The following is a 6158-nucleotide window of genomic DNA, read 5'->3' on the forward strand; positions in this document are numbered from 1 at the left end:
GCAAAATATATTTCTAGAGGAAAGGTTTCAAACAGTGTCAGATGCCTGTAAATCTTAGAAACATTCTTTCAGTTTAAGTTTAGCAGCTCTAGAAAGCGAAAGTAGAAGAACATTATTTCCTATATTCCTATGCATTGTTTAAAAAAGCTTGTTTGTTGAAAAGAAAATAGGTTAAGAAGTAAATAAACTAAAATTAGAAGATGGAATTAATGGTTACATTTAATTCTGAAAATAATTATTTTGAGAGTAAATCAATCATTTGGCAATATGGTATGGATTAAATGTGAAAAAGCAATTTCTGAACCCCAGCTTCTTCAGGTTAGCATGCTGTTAAACTTGAACTCATTCAGAAAGTCTTCAGGAGGTCTCTAAGTTTGGGGGTTTCGTTTGGTAGTTTCTGTTTTCAAAGTCAGTCTTACACTAGGATGGCTATACTCTTTTTTTTTTTTTAAAGGAAAATAACAAATGTTAGCAGGGATAGAAGAAATTGGAACTCTCATGCATTATAGTGAAAGTGTAAAACGATGCAGCCGCTATGGGAAATAGTTTGCTGGTTCCTCAAAAATCTAAACATAGAATTACCATATATTAACCTAGCAATTTCAACTCCTGCATCTATGCCCAAATGAACTGAAATCGGGAACTCAGATACTTGTACACCAGTGTTCATTGTGGCATTGTTCAGAATAGCCAAAAAGTGGTCAACTAGTGCTCCTCTTTAGACGAACGGATAAAGAAACTGTAGTTTATAAATACAATGCAATATTTTCCACCCTTAAAAAAGAATGGAGTTCTGATACAAGCTACAACATGGATGAAACCTTGAAAACATTATACTAAATGAAATAAGCCAGACCCAAAATGACAAATATTATATGATTCCACTTACATGACATATCTTAAATAGGCAAATGCATAGAGACGGAAAGTAGATTAGCTATTACCAGGGGCTGGCAGGAGTGGGGACTTACTGCTTACTGACTGCAGAGTTTCTGTTCAGTGTGATGAAAAAGTTTTGGGAATAGATAGTGGTTATGATTGTATAACATTGTAGGTGTAACTAATGCCACTGAATTGTATGATTTAAAATGGCTGAAATCACAAATATTGTTATATATCTTTTACCACAATTAAAAAATCTATTAATGGGCCAAAAATGATTGAATTGTAAACTTTAATTGGGTTAATTATATGGTAGGTGAATTTAAATGGGTAAACTGCATGGTAGGTGAGTTGTATGGTAGGCATGTGGATGAATTTGTATGGTGGGTGAATTTTATACCTCCATAAAACAGTTTTTTAAAAAGAGGCAGTCTTGTGAGTAGGAGGAGAGCTAGGTAAGGAGACATGGATCCTGATTTGATTTATGGCACCATTCAACTGTGTGTCATGAGGGGTAAGCCCCTGACCTCTCTGGTTGCAGGACGGGATCCCATCAGGCACCCTCTTATATACTTCCTACTCCTATCTTCTGTGGTTCCGTGATAGTGAGGCAGATAGTTTTGGTGGGTTAGGTTGGTTTTCAGCTGGAACAAATATGATCCTCTGGCCAGGTACAGTGGCTCACGCCTTTGAGAGGCTGAGGCAGGTGGATCATGAGGTCAGGAGTTCGAGACCAGCCTGGCCAAGATGGTGAAACCCTGTCCCTACTAAAAATACAAAAATTAGCCAGGCGTGGTAGCATGCACCTGTAATCCCAGCTACTCGGGAGGCTGAGGCGGGAGAATTGCATCAACCTGGGAGGCGGAGGTTGCAGTGAGCTGAGATCACGCCATTGCACTCGGGCCTGGGCAACAAGAGCAAAATTCCATCTTAAAAAAAAAATTCCTCTGACATCTGATGCTGAAAGTGATGTAAATTCTAAATGCAGTTCAGATGTGGCTGTAGACATTCTAGAACCCCAAGGCTCCATAATTGCCTTCAGTTTTAGGCAGAGTGGATGGGTCATTGGGTCATGCTAGCAGAACACGTGCTTGCTTAAGGAGGTTGATTTTTTTCAAATAATCTCTATTTTATTACAAGAACATTTTTAAAGCATATATTTTAACTCCATACCCTTCTTCTTTTTTTATAGGCATAAACAGTTTTCAGGATTGAAAATTTCCTGAAATTTGGATTATCTTAGCCTTATTTTGACATCATTATATGTTATAGCCCTCTGTGTTTTCTTGTAGGTACCACAATTATATTAAACATGTTCTTTTTTTGTGAGGTATTGAATCTGAGGCTGAAATGAAGAGGTATTGAAAAGGTTTGTTCTGTCTAGAATGCCCTTCCCATGTTTGCATGAACCATACTTTGTCTGCTATTCAAGATGTTTTAAAACTTTCTTTTTTTCGTTAAACTCTCTTTAGCCTCCTCCTACATGGAAGTGCATTGAACACAGGCTCCACAGTCGGTTAGACCTAGTTCTGTTTGTGGCCCACCATTTGCTGGGTGGGTGATGCTGGACAATTCATTTACTTTTGCCTCAGCCTTCTTCTTTGACAAGTGGAGTTGTTTTCTTTTTCCTTCTCACTTCCACCATTTCCACCTCTCCTTGCCTTAGGGCAGAGAGGAGTTACTAGCAGAAAGACTGGCAGGCAGCATTGCCTGCTCTTTCCTGCTCACCATTGCTGATGATTGGCATTTGTATTTCAATATGATGTCCACACTCTGGAAAGGAATAATCTGGAAAGAAGACTGGGAAGTAGATGGTTTGCCTGTGTCATCACCACATTTTCCCTGTTCCCTGGGGTGGTGTACCTGCTCTTGCAATCTTCTTTAATTTCTGGAAGAACCTGGCTTCGGAAGGTACTGTGCTGTAGGTTTTCCCAGGAGTTTTGTTTGCTTTAGAGATTCTTAACGACCATCATTGCCTTGGAGGCTTTGTCAACATTTTGGGCTTCCTTGTACTAAACAGATTTGCTTGTCGGGCCACACTTGTGCCTTTTCACTTATTCTCATCAGGAACTTCCTTCACTGGGCATCTGGCTGGGATTCTTGTTGCATTAGTGCACACTTAAGGGCCTCTGAAGAGTATCAGGGAAGCACGTGCAGGCATTTTTTTCCCCTCCAATTATTGGTTATCCAGGACAATGATACTACTTCAATTGTTCAGGCCAGTCTGGATATCAGAATCGTTGTCTGTATGGCAGGTCAGGTTATTATGAAGAAACACCCAGGAGCTATGATGTATACACAGCAGGACTGAGAGAAGAGGAACAACTGGCTAGAGCATGAAGAGCCAACCTCTGGGATCGAGGAAATACCAGGAATAGCTCACTGCCTTGCGGGCTTCTTCTCTCAGAAGAAATGAGACTATAACGGCTTCACAGGTTTGATAGCCAGTGAGGTGGCACAGTATCTTGGGAAGACATGGTCCACTTGTGTTATTATTACCCATTGGATTCATTCCCCCCACAACTAGTCCATTGTAAACTAAAGCAAAATATGTCGTTAAAAAAAAAAAAATCAACTTGTATTTAGCTTTTTACAGAGTGAAGCGAAAGTCTGTTTTAAATGTGGTTTTTAGCTTTAATAACTTCAATGTTTAAATGTGACTAACTCACCAAAATATCATTTGAAATGTTAATTATCTAAACTTCTTGTACACTTAGGTAGTTTTGACAATTCTGAAAACTACATTTTTAATTTTAGCTTTTTTTAGGTCCTCTGAGGATGTCAGATTTTGAAAGAAACTCAGGGAGGTTAAACGTTCTGTTTGAGAGCAGTCTGTCTCCTGTTGGCTTTGTTTCTTTGTCTACATATTTATAATATTTTACAGATTATTATATAATATTTATTATTTTCATTTGTTTGTTTGAATAAATGAATTAGTGTTTGGGTATGATTGGGTATGATGAAACAAGAGAGCATAATGGCATAACTAAGTGTGAGTGGCGGATTTGTATTGGGGGTGATTCACCTATAGGGCCCACAAAAGGAAGAAATGAGAGTATGATCTGAAATACTTTTGTTGCTTCCAAAATAATCTTCTTTGCTAATGAGAAATTGGCTTTCTAGGGTGTGTTAAATTTTGTGTGTGTGAAAGAGACCTTAATAAAATCAATCCAAGTTTAAAATCATCCAATAAGAGATTTCTTTCTTGGCTAAAGGTCTGGGTGCTTCTTTTTTGAATAGCTGCACTTTAGGGAACTCATGTTACGTTAGTGCCAGCCAACTGGACACTCTTATTAAATTGCTTCAAATGGTGTACTAGAGGATAATGCTTTCTCTCTAATAACAGTGGAGTTTTAGAGGTGATTTATGTGCTTTCATAGGGGAAACAACTCCTAATTTCTCTGCCGCATTTCCAGTTTAGGATTTAAATTGAGATATGTTGCTACGTTCTGCTAAAACAATTTTCAATACGCATTTGAGCTGGTGAAGTGAAAACATTTTCAAACCAGTTTCCTTGAAGATTTATCAAGCAGTTTTGTTGATGCATCTTGCTTTACTTCTTTTACCTATCACAGAAATAAAATTCCAGGCTAGGCAGCAGTGAAGGCCTTTGGATCTGTGTGAGCATGTCAAAAGCATTTTAAGAAGAGCAAAATATTTAGAGGAAGAATTTGGAAAAGCAGCCTTAAGGGATTTAACACATTTTTCTTCTTCTAATTCAGTCTCGTGTTCATCCCTCTAATGGAGAAAGGTCATTAATGGATAAGATTTGCTAAGCCAGCAAAGGCTTTCAGAAACAAAATGGTTTTCAAAAATCCAAGCCTAAGGAAAACACTGGTTTGAATTTGGAAGCTTGAAAGAATACATTTGGAGAAGGTTTATGTGCAGTAGAAATTATACTCATTCACTTAATATTATACATATCTATTTATAATCAAATTATATGTAAGTTTGTTGTATTCTTACACATTTTTGTTTTGGAGAAGTTAAAATAACGAATTGGCTTGATAATGAAGATTGAAATAATTTGAGAATGTGGAAGTTCCCTATAACCTTCTAGGCAGACAAAATGGCTGATCAGAATAGCATGACAGAAGTTTAGTTATCCTGTTACCCGTCTGCTATTTTTACGTGCCCCAGATCTGGGCCAAGATTGTTTAACTTAATTGTTGTGATGTGGAGGTTAGTAAGTGTGGCAAGTTTGTTACATTTCAATCTCATAATTGAAAAGCCACAGACAAATTCTTGTTTTTTTACTGAATTCCTGTCTAGTAGAAAATAAGAAGTATGTCTGTTTGTATGTGTGTGTGTGTCTGAAAAAAGGAAAATGCAAACTAGTCTTTGAAATATGTACCCCTTTCCCCATTTTAACTGTATCAAGAGAATGAATGCAGAAGTGTATTTATAAACTTTGAAGTATTTTTGAAACATTTGGATGTTAGAAAATGTATCGTTTACAGACAAATAATTTATCTGTTACTTGGACTTATATTCTGACATTGACTTGACCCATAAAATAAAGACTATTATTGAAATATTATCTTATTCATATTTACAAACATAAGAATGGGAATCCATAAATTTGATTTCATTGTATATGTGATAAAATGGAAAGATTATTGTCATTTGATAAGGTAAAAGTGCTCATTTCTTTGTCCATTTTATATCTGGGGAGAAACCTACATGGTATGAGATATGTTTTTGAAATAAGAAAGTTAAATGCTCTGGAAATAGGTTAAGAAAATGTAAAATGTAGTGAGATTTCTTTCTTATAATTTTTTCCTTTTTTATGGCCTCAAATTCTTAAGTTGTGTGAATGTTATCAAATTAAGATAATTTAATACTTATTTATGGCCTTTCTATATTTTTTATTCATAGGATTAAATAAAACTGTATATAACCAGATTTATAAAAATATATCCTTTTTAAGGTAGTGGGACAAATAATTGGATTTTCCAAATGCCCTAAACAATGATATTTAATATTAAATTCCTTTTGGTGAGGCTGGTATAGCGCCTTCTTCAGGTTGATGTGTGGTGGTAGCCTTGTATTCTGAGTATAATCTCTACTGTGTCCCTCTTTGATATGAAGATGGTAAAGGGTCATTCAGTGTGTAAGCACTTTCTCTTGGTTAATAAATGGCTTATGTGGCCTTGATCGGATAATATAAAGCTTGAAATAGGGATTGTTGCTGTCTTTGCTGTTCTTTCTTAAAGGAAGGTCACCTCTGAGCACCATTAACATCAAGGAGTTTCTTTTTTTTTTTTTTTTTTTTT

General features: G+C 36.3%; 1 protein-coding gene and 1 pseudogene across 1 annotated transcript in view; both read left to right on the forward strand.

The window, feature by feature from the left end:
- Positions 1-6158, forward strand: part of UTRN (utrophin) — a 604813-nt gene that overhangs the window by 120484 nt on the left and 478171 nt on the right. The gene's annotated exons all lie outside the window — the stretch shown is intronic.
- LOC108513543 (rhomboid-related protein 4 pseudogene) lies at positions 2574-3333 on the forward strand (annotated as a pseudogene).

Source organism: Rhinopithecus bieti, unplaced genomic scaffold (assembly GCF_001698545.2).
Source record: "Rhinopithecus bieti isolate Rb0 unplaced genomic scaffold, ASM169854v2 scaffold_32264, whole genome shotgun sequence".
NCBI lineage: Eukaryota > Metazoa > Chordata > Mammalia > Primates > Cercopithecidae > Rhinopithecus > Rhinopithecus bieti.